Below are 15,950 nucleotides of genomic sequence, written 5' to 3' on the forward strand. Positions count from 1 at the left end.
GTTGTTACAGTCCATCATTGTGTTATGCTGTTACAACTAGTCCATCATTGTGTTATGTTGTTAAACCCGTTATGTTGTTACAACCCATTATGTTGTTACAGTGCATCATTGTGTTATGCTGTTACAACCCATTATGTTATGTTGTTACAGCCCATTATGTTTCAATAATGTACCAACCATGTACCAACAACACACAACATACAACATTCAAAAAAAATAATAGCATATTGTACCATTTACATCATAATTCACTACAAAATATGTTCAGTCCATATATTCTTTACATCATATTTAATGATGTATGTTGATATTCAGATCATAGTCATATGTAATATATGCTATTATTCTTTTCAAATGCTATATGTTGTTATTCTTGTCACATGTTCTAGTAAGATCAAAGGTAAAAAGAACAACGTATATACCAGTTGTGTCATTTGTGTCATGAAGACGTTTATTTCATAATCCATTACAAAAAAATTCTACAATCCATATAATGTATGTTGTCATCATATCCATCATATAATATATGCTGTCATTTACAAGAACGATTGGAAAAATTTACAAACACTTGTGAAAAATAACAACATACATTTGTAAAAAAATAACAACATACTATACCATCTTTGTCATAATCCACTAAACATACATGATATATGTTACAGCCCACATAATGTTTGATATATGATATATGTATGTTGTTATTCTTTTCATATTCTTTTTAATGTATGTTGTTATTCTTTTCAAATTTTGTAGTAAGATCATTCCAGAATGTCATTCTTTCATATTTAAGGTAAAAATAATAAAATTTTATACCATTTCTGCTACAAACTACACTAAAAATACAATCTTCTCCAATGTTTCCATCATCTAATGTATGGTTTTATTCTATTTACGCAGTATGACAACAGGGAAGAGAAGAAGCAAAAGAACTGCCAAAAAAATGAGACCTCGTTATCCACGAGGTGTTAAATTACATGTTGTTGACTCTGATGATGGGGACAATTCAGCCAAGACAACTCCTGATAACACAAGAAGTGTAGATGGTGTTGCCAAATCCTCTGACCTCCAAAAGAATAAGAAGAGATTCCAAGGAAATCAATGGACGGAAGAGGATATGGAACATGCAATTGAAGATGTTGAAGATAATTACTTTTCAATAAGAGGAGCAGCAAAAAAGTGGGGAATCCCTGTTAGTAGCTTATCGTATTGGCTAGCAGGACTAACAACAACAAAAACCAAGGGACCACCAACGATTCTCTCCTTGGAAGAAGAGCTAGAAGTTGTTGAGTGGTGTAAAGATTTAGCTCAACTTGGTCGTGGATTGGAGGTAATTCAGCTAAAGTCACATGTGGCTCACATATGCCAAACAAGGCCAAATCCATTCAAAAATGGGTTTCCTGGTAGATCATGGTGGGTTGGATTCCGCAAAAGACATCCAGATTTAACAATAAGGACTGCAGAAGGTCTAGATAGGGATAGAGCAGTGATGCTACGACCAAGTATTGTGGCAGATTTTTATACTAATTTGAAAATGTTGTATGAAGCTAACCATTATGAACCAACACATATTTGGAATTGTGATGAAACAGGAGTGCAAGCAGGCAGAAACTGTGGGATGAAAGTGATTGCAAAGCTGGGAAGTAGAAGTGTGCCTCAAATCTTATCTAAAAGTAGAGAATGGATTACAGTACTATGTTGTATCAATGCAGCAGGTCATAGCATACCAGGATTTTACCTTTTCAAAGCAAAAAGAAAACTGAGAAATTACATTGCTCACTGTGAAGCTGGAGCTTGTATGGCAGTACAAGCACATGCGTGGATGACAAAAGAATTATTTCTAAATTGGCTACATCATTTTGCTAGGTCTGTTCCAGGTGGTGCTTCATCCAAAAATAGGCATCTCCTTATTTTTGATGGACATGGAAGCCATGTTGCCTTTGCCACAATTCAAGAGGCAAGATCTCTTGGCATAGATCTTCTTACATTGCCTGCTCACACTAGTCATCGACTTCAGCCTTTAGATGTAAGTGTATTTTCTCCATTCAAGGCATATTTCAAATCTGAGAGGTCAAAATGGATGTCTAGACATCCACACATAGAAATAAGGAGAACAGAATTAGCAGAACTAGCAAGTAAAGCTTTCAAACATGCCCTTCTGCCTGATACTATTACAGCTGGTTTTCGAAGGACTGGAATTTGGCCATTGAATAAAGATGCTCTTTGTAATGACATGAGGCCAAGTGATGCATTCAATGTTGAAGATGAAAATGATGCTGCAGGAATTGAAAGTATTTTAAGGTTAGCTGGTTATGATGATGATGCCATTGAAAAATGTGTTGCAGAAATGGCAAACCAACATAAAGATGATGTGAATGAAGAGCAAACTCCACCAGCAGATGATGCAAATGAAGAGCAAACTCCACTAGCAGATGTTGTGTTATCAACACAATTTGAAAATGACCTGCATGATGATGTGAGTTTGCCAACACAGTTTGATCCACTTGATTGGGTTAAAGGAGCAGCAAATGAATTGGGAGTGCAGATTGAGTTTCAAAATGAAGATATTTCATTATCCATTCCTTCTCCACCTCCAATGCCAAGAGAAGAGGTGGTTCACTATTATGCTGAAACAAATAATTGGGACACTACAGAACATAATGAGGATGAAGTTGGCTACAATGAACATAACCTAGAAGCTTCAAATTTGGAGACAGAAGATGAACAATTGTTATGTAGTCAGGGGTCATTAAAAAGTTTTTTGAAGCTACCAATTGAAAGGGTTACAAAGAGATATGTTCCATTTGATAATGCTACTTTGAGATTGGGAAGAAAATCCCAAATACTTACATCTACTGAGTACATAATGTTGCAAGAGCAGCAAGAAGCAAAGAAAGTTGAACTTCAAGAGTTGAAAGAAAGGAAGAAAAAACAGTTGGAGGAAAAGAAAATACTTCAAACTGAACTGAGAAAAAGGAAAGATGAGCAAAAACTTGAAAGGCAGGCATTAAAAAAACAAAAGCAAGAGGAAAGGTTGCAACAAAAAAAACAGAGTGAGTTGAAAAAGAAAGAAAAGCTGGACTGTAGAAAAGGTAGGCCAGCAAAAGAGCAACTCAGCAAAGGAATTGTGAATATATCCTCTCTGCAACTTGGTCATGGCAGTAGTATTTTAGAATCAAATGCAAACAAAGCAGGTTATCACAGTACTCCAACAACCCCCTTACCTGAGCATCATCAAATTTTGAGGGATATGTACAACATTCTATCCCCTACCTATGCTGCCCTCCACAATATCCAAGGTACTACTAGCCAAAGCCCACCTCATTCTCCAATCAAGCAATTCCCACTTGGTAGACTATTAGATGAAAATATGTTTGAACGTATGACTCCCATCACCCCACAAGTTGTTTCAGCAAGTATAGAAAATCCTATAATAGATAGTACTGAGGGGGAAGCACAACCCTTCCCTGGCTTTATGTTGAACTAATGATCCCATAGATAGGTTTTCACAAGCTAGTCATTTTGTTATACCCTACAGAGTGGTCGTCTACTGAGATACTTCTATAACCCTACAGGTTGTTCATCTACTACAATACTTCTATTTCCTACTGTGTCTTTTTATTGGACAGTCCAAGCTTATTTTCCAATTGGAAGTTTGGCATTTTGCAATGTTCTATTCACTAGTCCTTCTATCATACCTATGTAATTTCTTCTTGCATGCTTATGTTCCAACTAGTAGAATATTTTCAACTTGATAAGTCTTCAAATATGAATGTTGGCATTCCAATCATTAATATAAGGTTTATTTGTTCTAAAAAAATGATAGAAGAATGATTCTATAAGCATTGCATTATGGAGAAATGTAATAAGATGTAAACTCATTTCTTTGAAATAGTTACTAACATGAAAATTGAATGTCCACTCCAAACATTATAACATTTCTATGTCAATAGTTACAGTAGCAAATTGCTAAGACAAAATGTGCCAATTTTGAGGTGAAAGATCAAACATTGAATGTCTATTCCAAAACACAATCATTACATCTAAAAATGAACTGTAAATGAACTCATTAATTTAGCATAATTCCCTATCAAAAGATAACAAATTCATATGAAAGGGTTCTAAAATTGCTGGAAAAGAACAGATGGGTCATTTGCCCAGTAAGGTCAAGAAAGACCTTACCTACTCAAAATGTACCAAATCCCTTAGATTTTTGTGTGTCCATAGACACATTTGAAAAATTGATGTCCAACTCCTCTATTTTTCAAATAAGAATGAAGCAATTTAATAAGTTTATCCTGTCACAAATACAAAAATCAGTCAAAAGTCATGCAGCTTGAAATCATGTAGTGGGAATCATTATATTCCTCATTTAAAACATAAAAATCAATTTTACCTTTGGCCATTTTCTGTACAGTGCAGATTCTGTAGAGGGCAGAATTTCCTCTGCCGCACAAAGAACAGCTACAATAGCTATTGCAGATGGACGATGCTGCATATAATCAATCCCTGTATTCATTGAAAGCATATAATCAAAGAGCAAATAGAAGTGAAATATAGGCAAAGAAATCAGAGAGCAAATGGAAGTGAAATCTTTAAAAACCCCAAATCATGACTGCAGTTATAAGGAATGCTTGAAAACCTACACTCTGAATTTTCATGGCCTTTGTCACTTAAATCCCAATTGTGAATTCAATGATTAAGGGGTCTTCACTCTGTATTAAGACCCCTCAAATTCCCCCTTCTTCCCTACTATTCTAAAGGGGCCCAGGAGGAGATAGGGGCTCAGGAGCCGGCGCGCTATGGATCTCGCTCTGCCTACTTTATTTATAGGCGAATCGAACTATAGTTGGATCTGCTATTGGTGGTTCGTGCCCAACAGGCTCTGTATCTGCATTTTATGCAACCATCTATGGAACCGCATCTATAATTTAGCGAAGGGATGCCCCCACTGCTTGATCCATTGGTAGGTTCGCCCACAACATTGTGTCAAACAGGTTGTGTGCTTCTTCAAAGAAACATGCCACTTCAAATCCAAAGTCATCCTCTTGATATCGATGGGAATAGAGAGTTTTCCACTGTTCTGCTTCTGCAAGGGTACAACAACCGCCTCCGTGATTTGTAAGGAGGGGATATTAACACAACCCATTGGCTTTTAACACCATGGCTTGTCAATAATAGTAATGTCTTTGCCATCGGTGAACTCCAAACTGCTAATAGATTCGATCTAAAACCCAGCATTATGCACGACAATCGCTAAGACAATATTACAATCAAAGAAATCAAAGAGCAAATAGAAACGAAATATAGGCAAAGAAATTAGAGGGCAAATGGAAGCGAAATCTTAAAAAACCCCAAATCATGACTGCAGTTATAAGGAATGCTTGAAAACCTACACTCTGAATTTTCATGGCCTTCATCCACGCCACCCCAAGTCGCCTGCAAGCACGCAGCCTTCCATGAAACAACTCAGTGTCTTCTCCTCTAAACAGGTAAATGCGTGTCGTCTCCATTCTTGCAACCCTTGCCACATGGTATGGCGTTGAAACAATGAGCGGCGCGGCGACAGATGCATACGAGTTAGGTTAATAAGTGTAATATGAATTTAGGGTTAGGTTTGAAATAGTTTAATAAAAGGATTTTTACAATTAGTTATTAGACATTTAGCATTCCATATTATAAAAATATTTGTTCATTAAATAAAAATTTAATAACTAAATGAAGAACATGTTCACTTATACATAAGTGTTATATTATTCAACTAATAAATATTACATATTTATATAAGGTTTTATGTATTGTAAACTAACACGTTAGAATGTTCAAGTAATGGGACTTTGGCAATTTAAAATGGGGGGTGGTAATTAACTACGAATGATAGGAGGTCCAAAAAATGACAAATTGCACACTTTGTACTATAACGAATAAAATGGACATCAATTTTTGTGGTGGAGAGTTGAAACCTTAGGTTTAAGCACTTCACTAGTAGAAGAAGATGACGGGAAAAAAAAAAATCATTTTAATGATTGTTACAGTATATTTTGAAGGGCCCGAAGTTAGGGCGCACAACTACTGGGTCCTCTCCCCTAGTAGAAGAAAATGTTTGTCTGTGGTCATTAACATTTTAATTATAGGATAGATATCCAGGTGGAAGTTACAGTCTAATAGAAATGAACAATGTGGATTGAGAGAGTTATATTATTCTTAATAGTACTTGTCGGGGGCTAAGTAGTATTGTAACATTTTATGGAAATTCATTTTATTAAATATTTTTGTTTGTTAAAATATATCTTTATTTTTATTTTATTTTTATATGAATTTTCTATTTTTTTAATTGGTTGAATGAATCTGTTATATGGCAATTTATTTTAATGTGTAATAATTAACTTATTTTTTTAATAAGTAATTTAGATGTCAATAACTATTTAGATTATTAGTACTTGTCGATAGGATAGGTTAAGTACTATTGTGATACATTTTGAATTGTGTGTTTTAACAACTAATACGTTGTGCATAGATAGATGCAAATTTTTTACGTTTACATTTTTTAGAAAATATTTTTCTAAGATTTGGTTCAGTGACTTCATTTAGCTCTTATATGGGCCAAATTTGATAATTGTAAAACTAATATTTTTTGAAAGTTTTTTATTAATGTATTAATACTTAATTTTTTATTTATGTATTTTTATATTTTTATTTTTTATTTTTTATAATATAATTTTTGTCATTCAATAAAAAATATTTAAAAATAATATTACTTATACTATATTATCATTTAATAAATATTATTATATATTATTATTTTTATATTATAATTTATGTACACTATAATAGTATTATATGATATATATGCAATAGAACATATACATTAATTTGAAAAAAAGTTAGGAGCGAAAATGTCAAGCAGAGCAAGCAGTAACCTAGCGAATATTTTAAAAGATGCGACAAGAGAAAAATAACTGTACGGATATCAATGGATTGCAAAGAAGTCCAAAAACCCTAAGGAAGTTCCTACTTCTAAGGCACACACTGTGACAAATCCACTACCAAATCTTTGCAACCCCAATAGGAAGAGGAATCAGCCATGGAGAATCAAAAACACAGTTTCTCCTCCCAAATCCAACCTGCCCAACAAGTATTCGATAGAAACCTCAAATCAATTTGAGGTCCTCAGTGGGCATAAAGAGCAGGAGCACCCTAAAATAAAACGAGCAAGTCAAAATCATTCAAGGGTCGCTCCAATTCATTCATTAGCTTCTCCAGTCATAAGAGGAGGCAAATTTGCTTATACCGCAAATGGGGATGGCAGCAAGCAAGTCACGAAGGCTCTTTTCCAGAAACCTCAATTCCATGCCCATCAAAAGATAAACTACAACCTAGAGGGCAATTATCATTTAGTTGATGTCAAATCTTCCTGGCTTTCCTTCCCATCGGTTTATCTTAGTTCTTGCCCTATTATTTTTTCTACAGTTAGCTTAGATAGTCAAATAAGGCTTTTTAATCTTACCAAATATTCAGGCAACAATAAGAATGATTTGTTTTTGTAGCAGATAGGGTTTCTCCTCGATAACACTGTGGATCACTCTTACAAGATCCAACCTAGGAGGTATGAACCCTCAATTTTGTCATCCCCCTGTGTCTCTTCCAACTCCTATGTTTAGCCCCATCGTAGAACCTGTGTTGTCAGCCCGTTAGGTTTCAATCACCAACATTCTAGATCTTCACCTGTTAAGTACTCTCTCAATCCAAATGATAAAACTATCATCATTAGTAACCATGCAAGTGAAGAGCATTGGCAAGAGTGCCAAAAAATGGGCATATTTTCATATTGGAACGGTCCAAAGTGCGAACTACTCAACTTTAGTAATTAGTTACAAGAATTCTGCAAGAACCAGGTAAGTATCTCTCACCATTCAGATAGACTAGTATATATGCATTGCAATGATGAATATGTCAGAAAGGATTTCCTTTATGTCTCTGATTGTTTTTTTAAAGGTTACACTGTGAAATTTTTTGAATGGTTTCCAAATTGTAATGAGGGGATGTAAGACTTCATGATTCCAACCTGGTTTAACATCCAATCCCTACCTCTGGAACTCCTTCATTTGGATATTATTAAGAAAGTAGGGTCATCTTTGGGTGAATTGATAGGCTTGGATTCTTCCTTTCAGTTTTGTAATAATATCAAACTACTAATCAAATGTAAAGCTGATAATCTAGAATTTGATCAAGTTAAAGTGATAACTAATAGAGCGATATATAGACTAAAATTACACAAATATGAAGGCAAAATATCAAAAACCATTAGATTAGATAATGATAGAAAAATCATATTCAAAACATCACAATTAACTATGGATCTTAAAAGCACCTTCCCTATGATGAACATAAGGAATCAAAAAGAGAATCAAAGGGATTTTTTACATAAGAAGGATTTATTTCGGACTCACCAAGACATTCCAAAAAATTTTGATCAGATCCAAGAACAAGGGATAGTAAGTATTAAAGAACCCACAAGGGCAACTCTAATGTTAGATCTTAGACATAACCTCCCTTCAGATGTTAAGGAAATGCAAAAGAAAGCGCCAAAGGCAAAACAAGAAGATAAGATAACTAGTGGTCAGTGTACAAAAAAAGGAAAATGCATAGTATGTAATGCCCCACCTAGAGATCCTTGGAAACAAGGATGAAATAGAAGCAAGATAAAAATACATAAAAAATTTAAAGTATGAAAGCACAAGCCAACCATCATACATGGATCATAACTATTGCAGCAGAAGACTAACCAACAACCAACCACTAAAGATCTCTAAGCATCACCACTGACTAAAACATCAACAAGAAAACATAAGAGATCAACCAAGCTAAAAGACAAATGTTGACTCCTGAAAATTGGCTACGTCTGAAATCTTGAAGCCCTGAAATTTGGCTAAGTCTAAATTTTTGAAGTCCTAAAATTTTCTAGAATCTTTATCTTAGCCCATAGAGGTCTAGAACCTATCTAAAAAGACTCGTCACATATATTAAAATATATCATAAGGAATTATACTTAAACGAAATATTTTAAACCCCATAGTAAATATGTTTTGAACTATGAAGGTGTAAAACTTAAAAGGGTATCCAAAACCAACTTTCGAACTTTTCTCCGACAAGCCTAGATAGCCCCTATTTTTCGTGCGAGAACATTCTCTGCTAGAATTTCGCATGAAGAAGTACCTCATGCCACACAAAGAAGTGCTCAAAGGCATAAGGAAGTGTTAACAAGACACCCCAGAATTGGTGTAGGGTTTCGCTCGAGAAAGTGCCAAGCCACGCGAAGAAACCCAACATGTCGTGTGAAGACTTGTAGTCTCGTGTGAGAAAGTACAATTTTGTGCAAGATCTCAAATCAACATGCCAAAAAATGAAAACAAAAAATAGAGAAAAAAGCTAAGAAAACTAAGTAACAAAGTTCCTCTACATTGGGGAGTACCGGATCCACATTTCGAGGCAAGAACACTCGAACCATATCAAAAAGATGGAAAATTGGAAATAACATATAACCATCCAATCATATAGTGAAGGAAAAGAATAAAAGGGAAACATCGTAAAGTACTAAAAGCAACATTGTAGTAAACAGAAATAACATCGCAATAAGTAGTACAAACAAACTAAACACGCGATTCCTCCCAATCGTCAATAGCATCATAAGACCATCGTGGGCCCTAGCCATCCCCCATGTGTAACATCCCAAGCCACTAATCATATTGTCGGTACTATCATAATAGGGACGTCACTACTATAACATGCTACAACATAAGTGTAAGGAAATCTAACATGCGAGAAGTAAAGCATAAGATAATCCTACAAGTAGATAACATCACCTATCACATGTTAATCATCATAATAAGGAAATGCGTCAAATCTAACATCATCTAAAAATTATATACAAGCATTCCAAAGAAAGTATAAATCACAAGAAGGCATACTCTTAAACCTGAAGTGTCAGGTGAAAACATCCAGCAATGGTCGCATTAGAACAATAGACCATCTCTATTCACCAATCCCTAGCAATGGCATAGGTAGCTATGCCTCCCAACTACGTGGCACCCATAGGTCCACACCTATCGTGTTGATGGAGATAATGATCCAACCACAAACACACACAAGCAAAATTCAAGGCTAACACACGCACCAGGCAGTATGATGATTGACTCCAAGACAAAGACAATGCATAAATTACAGGTCCTAGTTAGACATCTCAAAGGCTACTATGTAGGGGCTAACATCATGGAGAGTCACTTGGCATCCAAAAGTCCAAGCTTAGATCACATGTGGCAACACTCTCAAGGGACTCCCTTGGAACCATCACACGAATGCAGAACTTTTCATTATCTTAAGCTTTATTACCACCCAATGTTTTGTTTAATTATCACGTATATAAAGCTCCCTTTGCCAACCTTTGGCATCATGATCGCCGAGCTATGAGATAGAAGCCCCTTCCATATGCTACCCTACCCTACCCGTGCTTATCCAACGATGAGTGCCCGTAGACATGCAAATTCCCAACCCAACCCCAATGATCATAACTTCTGAAAGTACCATGAAAGGTCAAGACCCGTAAGTCCTCTAACATTCATACGCACACGTACTCATGTGTGGTGCACCACCATCATGAAGATCATAACACAAGGATTGGATGAGAACACAAAGTAGAAAGTCCCTCAACCAATAACCGATAACAAAATTGAAAGGACGGATACAACATGCATCCCAATGCAACATAAAAGTGCAATAGTGGTCTGATTGATATCCAAACAGATCATCCAGGTCCATGACCTACATTGTGCCAAGAAAACTTGAGAAAATAGGGCAGCATGCAAAATGAGGTAAAAATTCCAAAATTTGGAAAACTTTGAAATTAAAACCCATTTGGCATTTGGGTGTAAAAACCCCAAAAATCCAAAAATAAATGAATTCAAATATTGTATGCAAAAATGACCAACATAATGCCAATAGTGGCATGTTGTGATGGTTAACTTGTTGTGTTGTTATCCTTGCCATCAAGGTTCAAATCTCATGGGGATGAGGTCCCCCGTTTGTGGCCTCATTGGTTCATAGCTCCAGGTCAAAGCATTTACCCCTCTTAAATTTAAAAAACAATGACCAACATAATGGATCGAAATCCCAAACCCCCATCCCAAAATAGGGAAAACATTTATACCTAACCAACTGGGCAGAAACAACAAATAGAAATAGAGGGGAACACTAGTTCTCAACCTCCTAACATACTGCTACAAGAAACAGAAGCTGAAATGGAGCAAAATCAAAAAAAGGGAAGACCCTACCTAATAGAAAAAGGGGCAAAAATTGAAACTCACAGAATAAAACAAATATCTCGCTGAAATTGCTGAAAGTAACAGCAAAGCAAGAACTCCCCAAGCCAGATCCAATGAGACTGACCTCACAAAAAAACCCACATTCACAGCTCCCAAAACGAATAGAATTCAAATCCTTCAAAAGAGGATTCTCAAAAAGTTCTCAAATTTTCTATTTCAAAAATTGAGAAGTGAATAATAAAATCACTTTTTCAATACTTATTCACTTTTCGAGTGAATAGTCAATTAGGGCAAATAGCCAACTAGAGTAGTTAGACTCTGAATCAACCCAAACGAAATCAAGTTATTCTCTGTAATGAGAATTCACCTAAGGTAAAGCTACCAAAAATTAGATCCGAAAAGATTTAAAACCTAAAAACCCAAAATGACAAAAAATCACTTAACACTTTCATGATAAAGTGAACCTCTAAATGCATAGACACACTCACTGGTCTAATCACATAATGCAAATGAGTTTGGATTTACTAATCATCAAAAGGTTTTAATTTAAACAATTATAGTAAGGATACGACAACCATACATGGACAACATTGGTAATATATGAATAGTTGAATTACTAACTCCATGTGCCACTGTGAGGGATATAAATCTTGCACACATGATCAAGTGCATTTGCATATAATATAATAGCCAAAGAAATTAATGCATTAATAACTAATTAATCCATTTACATCACTCATGTTCACATAAAGCATAAAGAACAAGATTGAAGTAAATAACCATAGCACAAAATCCATCTCATAACATAATCAACAAATATGTCTAATAAACCATATAACCAGATATCATCATAGATCTACTATCATCTCAAAATAGCATCAACATGCAAAAATGATAAACTGAACAGTATAGTAGTAAAGCATTTATGGTATTGAATCAAAGTATAACATCTGACCTTTAGGTCAACTCAAGGTACAAATAAAAAGAGTATCAAGTATCTTTCGAATCAAAATAGACAACAAGCTACAAACTACAAACATGAGAGGCACTACATAGTATCAAGGTCTAGCAAAGAAAAAGTAGATGAACCAGACATTGGGGAATGCAAAGGTGTAAGCCCTCTTTCAAAACTGTAGACTTTCTGTGAGAAGAGTAGAAATATTCAAAAAGATATGGTTATTACGAGGCTACAAGGATCTACAATTAACAACAGGAAAGTTGGAAAAGATTCAAGGGAAACCAAGAAGAATAAGAAAAGTAGTGCCTCAATTGAAGAGGAAGAGTCGTAAGAGAAACTGGAGACACATCTACTTAAGAAGCCATTGGATTATGGAGTCAACAGCATAGAAGGAATAGAAAATACCCTTCTATTTGTAGGGGCACAACCATAAAATGGTATGGTCAAGAATATAGAAGAGGTTCTGGGATCTCCTAAGAATCAGACAATAAAAAATGCGAAAGAACCCTGAACTATCAGCAAAGAACCAATCAGCAAGTATTCCAAATTCTGGCAAATGCCACCAACCAAGTCAGATTCAATAGCTCTCTTTGGTAGCAGTTACAAGGATAAGAGCACTGAACAAAGTAAAATAGAAAGACTACTAACACAAGATTTTTAAGAGTTTTTACACAGAGACTCGGTTAGGGAGAAAGATTTGGATAGTTTGTATCTAGATAAGATTGAAGTAGACAATATGGAATCTTTAACTGAGGAATCAATTGAAGTTTTTAGCTTTGAGAACATTGATAGGAGCAGTGAAGCACAGAAGGAGAGCTTGATTCAAAGAGTCTTAAAATTAGAAGGAGATAATTATACCTATGAAGATCTAAAAAGAGACTTATTAAAGATATTAGGTGATGATAAAAATGAGGAAACTTTACAGCTAATCAATGATGTTCCAAATATTATGCAAGATAAGGACTTCAAGTGAAATGAGATCAGGAGGCTAATATCTGTAGAGGATAGAGCCACAAATGACCACCTAAGCATTGTAGAGCAAATATTATAGGAGTTGGAAAGCAAAGACATGGATGGTAAAGAAGGTAATCAATCTAAAATTGCTTTAAGTGCACAGAAGAATATAGAACAACTAGGTATCTAGATGAATAAGGAAGGAGTTAAATCCCCTAAATATGGAAAGGTGAAATAAAAAAGAGGTAGAAAATCCCTCAAGGAACTCAGAGAAGCAAATGGACAGACTAGAGAACAGCAAAAGATTAGTCATCTTTTTAATACAGGGAAGGGGAAGATCCTTCCCAAAGAATCATGAAGATCACTACATGGAATGCTAGGGACTTAAACGCCCCTAGCAAAAAAAGACTATTAAAAAAAATATTTAAAACTATTTGAATATGAAATCATTCTATTATAGGAAACTAAGTTAAATAGGGAAGAAGGAATCAAGTTAGAAAAGAAGATAGGTAGCTGGAATATTAAATTACATGAATCTAGAGGGGCTTCCAGAGGTTTAGGTTTCATCTGGAACCCTAGGAAAGTAACTTGAGATATTTTAAACTCTAGTAACAATTGGTTAAGTAGCTGAGTCAAAAGCATTAAATCCAACCTTTAGTTTATTCTAGTGAACATATATGGTCCAACCTATAATACAGACAAGAAACGCTTATGGGATGAAATCACTTTATTCATTAATAGTCATAATAATGATCTAATCCTTCTAGGAGGAGATTTTAATACCATCTTAAATATTGATGAAAAAGTTGGAGGTATTCAACGAGCCTCCCAAGCTAATAAAGATTTCAAATATTGGTGTGATTTCAATAATCTGATTGATATCCCGCTTAATAATGGGAATGACACATGGAACAATAAAAGGAAGGATTTCTTGTATATTGCTGAGAAATTGGACATGTTTTTCCTCAAAGGTGAATTGAGTGAAATTAATATCAACATTCATTCTTCAATCCATCCAATAGCTGGATCTAATCATTTCCCAGTTAGAATTGAATTTTTTGAACCTTCTAAACCAGTGAAAAACCCATTTAAGTGTGAAAAAATGTGGTTTTTAGACTCAAACTTTCTAGAATGCATTAAATATTGGTGGAATCTAGGTAGCTTCAAATGATCTAAAATGTATATCTTTGTCTCAAAAATGAAAATGCTTAAAGAAAAAATTCTTAAATGGAACAAAGACCATTTCAATAATATCTTCAAAGAAAAACTAGAGATTGAGGAAAAAATGAAGGAACTAAATTTAAAGGTAATCAAAAAGGCTATGAATAACAAGAGCTATCTGTTGGAAAAAGAAGTACTCGCCAAACAAGAAAACATATTGGCTAAAGAAGAAGTTTTTTGGAGACAAAAGTCAAGAGAAAAATGGCTAGATGAAGGAGATCGGAACACAACGTTCTTCCATAACTCCACTCTCCATAATAGAGCTAAAAGTAAAATAGTTAAAATTAAAGATCACTTGGGTACTACTACTGAGGATCCAGTTAAAATATTTGATATTTTAGTTAATCACTTTCAGAATACATTAAATAATTATGACTACTCCAACAAGATAGCCCAATAAAAAAATGCTTGAAGTCATTCATAAAGTAGTATCTTTAGAAGATAATAAACGATTAAACAAACCCATCACCTTGGAAGAAGTCAGGTTGGTAGTATTTGATATGAATCCTAATAAATCTCTAGGTCTAGATGGTTTCCGGACGTTTTTCTATCAGAAATGTTGGGATATCTTGGGTGAAGACCTCTGGAAAGCTATTGAAGCTTCTAGAAATAGTGGCTCGTTGCTGTCTAAAATCAACCACACCTTTCTTTCTCTAATTCCCAAAAGGGAGGACCCAAAAAATCAAGGGATTTTAGACCAATAACTTTGTCTAACACTATATAAAAAATCTTATCTAAAATTTTAGCAAATATACTTAAACAAATCCTTCCAAAAATTATTTCTGAAGAACAAATCAATTTTGTTCTAGGAAGTTCAATCCTAGATGGTATGCTTATTATCCAAAAAAAATCCACTCAACATATAAGAACAAAAGGGCAAGCATGTTCATGAAATTAGATATCCAAAAAGCATACGACATGGTGGATTGGAGGTTCCTATGAAAAACCCTATAAGCTTTTGGTTTTTCATGCCAATGGATCAACCTCATATATCAGTGTATCTCAACCACTAAGATCTCAGTTCTTGTTAATGGTACCCCTAAGGGCTTCTTTGCAACTTTAAGAAGGATTAGATAGGGAGACCCCCTTTCTCCATTCCTATATATCATTATGGAAGAAGCCTTTGGGAGAGCACTCTCTGATGCTTACAACAAAGGGGATATCAAAGGTATTACTATTATAGAAAATATACCTAATATTACTCATCAACAATTTGTAGATGATATTATTTTGCCTAGTGATAGCACTACAAGAGAGGCACTAAACATCAGGTCTATCATTCAACTATACATGGTAGCTTCAGGTCAAAAAGTAAATGCAATAAAATCTAAAATCTTCTTTATTAACACAAAACCAAAAATAGAAAAGTAGATTTGTCATATCATGGGATATAAGAAGGGTGAATTTCCTTGCAAATACCTAGGTATTGATCTAGAAAAGGCATGAAAACCCATCAAGGTATGGCAAAATATTTTGGATAGATTAGAGACTAGGATAGGCAA

The sequence above is a fragment of the Cupressus sempervirens genome, chromosome 6, assembly GCF_028749045.1.
Source record: "Cupressus sempervirens isolate cs-2001-9-10 chromosome 6, ASM2874904v1, whole genome shotgun sequence".
Classification (NCBI taxonomy): domain Eukaryota; kingdom Viridiplantae; phylum Streptophyta; class Pinopsida; order Cupressales; family Cupressaceae; genus Cupressus; species Cupressus sempervirens.